The 1,686-nt window shown below is 38.7% G+C and overlaps 1 non-coding gene across 1 annotated transcript; it reads right to left on the bottom strand.

The window, feature by feature from the left end:
• Window positions 1-943: 943 nt before the first annotated feature.
• On the bottom strand, window positions 944-1,150 carry LOC143385733 (small nucleolar RNA U3). Its single transcript, XR_013089514.1, has one exon. It is a non-coding gene; the product is annotated as a small nucleolar RNA U3 (small nucleolar RNA).
• Between the last annotated feature and the right edge of the window lie 536 nt (window positions 1,151-1,686).

Raw genomic sequence — 1,686 nt, 5'->3', positions numbered from 1 at the left:
GCCAAGTCAGAGAAGTGAAAAATGCTGCCCCATTTGTGTACAATGAATCAAAGAGCTTTATACTGTCACGTATGACTGATTAGAACTAACAAATTCATTTTTAAAAACATTAAAACATATTTTAAAGGCTCTATAATTAAAACTGTGTAGTGCTGAAACATAAATAGACAAGTCTAGTAGGAAAGAATAGGAAGTCCAGAAATAGACCTAAGTGTGCATGGAAATCCAGCATAAGACTATATACTCAGGATAAATTCCCAGAAGTGAGGTTGGGGGCACAAAGGGTAAAAGTAGCTATTTTTAGATAGTATCAAATTCCCCTCCATTGGGACTATTCTCTCTTGCATTCCCACCAGCAAATGAGAATGTCTGACCCACGGTATGTGTTGTCAGGCTTTTTTTTTTTTCCCCTATTAAATAGCTACACTGGTATGTTAGTGAAGTTTTAATTTGCTTTCTCTTATTATGAGTGAAGCTTAATAACTTTTAAGTCTTTTATATATTTTTATGTGTTTCTTTTATTAAGATACAGTTTGTACATAATAAAATGTACAGATCTTAAATGTTTGGTTTAATGAATTTTGACAAATACCTCTGTGTAACCACCCTGGAGACAAGATCTAGAACATTTCCACCATTCCAGGAAACCCCAGTGTGCTCCTTTCCAGCTCCAGCTGCTCCACAAGCAGACACTTTCTGAGCTCTAATATCACAGGTTAGTTTGGCTTGTCCTTGGACTTTGTATAAAGTAACTGTTTGGAGATGCGTAGCTGATTATTTCGTGTGTCCAATTCTTTGGCTCAACGTAATTTTTAGGGCTCACCTATGTCGTTTGTTGAGCATAAGCTCCTTCATTTTTTATTACCAAGGAGAATTCTGTTCTGTGCACATAATACAATGCTTGCAAAAATTAATTCTTTCCTTTTTTTCTTTTCCCACAGAGACCACTCAGGCAGCACCCTCCTCTTCTTGCTCCCACAAAAGGAAGGAAAGAACAATCATCAGTAACAAATGGCAGCTGCAGCAAAGCAACACCAAGAGCAGGCTTCATCCTGGAGAGGGAACACTGCACCCCCTCCTCAGGCTCACTGTGCTCTTTGCATTCTGAGAAACTACTCTGGTAAGGAATGATCCCTGAAGATACAGTCTTCAAAATTGATTTTTATCTTCTTCTTTTATTTTCTCACTGTTGAAGTACTGAATTGCAAATATGGAAAGGGAGAAAAATAGAACTAATCCTGAGGTGTTGGATTAGAATGGTAGCAATCAATACAAATTCATAGTTTCTAACATAGAGTAGCTGTAGATATATCTCTGTGTGTGTATGTACATATATACATCTATTCCCTAATCCTGTCTTCTGATATAGCTTGGGAGCAGCATCATTCCAACAGTAATGAGCACACCCACCACCTATACCTTGGTGTCTTACTCTGTTTCTGTTGCTATGACAAAAATATTTGAGAGCCAGTAATTTATAAAGAAAAGAGGTTTATTTAGCTCCTGGTTCTAGAACAAGAGCATGGTGCTAGTGAGGGCCGTCTGGCTGAATCACAAATGGCAGAGGGTGTCCCATAGTGAGTCAGCAGGTTTCTCTTCCTCTGCTTATAAAGCCATTAATGCCTTCAGGGGGGCTCCACTCTCTGGCCTCATCTAATCCTGAGTACCTCCCAAAAACCTTACCTC

This window comes from Callospermophilus lateralis, chromosome 20, assembly GCF_048772815.1.
Source record: "Callospermophilus lateralis isolate mCalLat2 chromosome 20, mCalLat2.hap1, whole genome shotgun sequence".
Lineage (NCBI taxonomy): Eukaryota > Metazoa > Chordata > Mammalia > Rodentia > Sciuridae > Callospermophilus > Callospermophilus lateralis.
The sequence above is the reverse complement of the archived record's forward strand: the minus strand, read 5'-3'. Positions and strand labels throughout refer to the sequence as shown.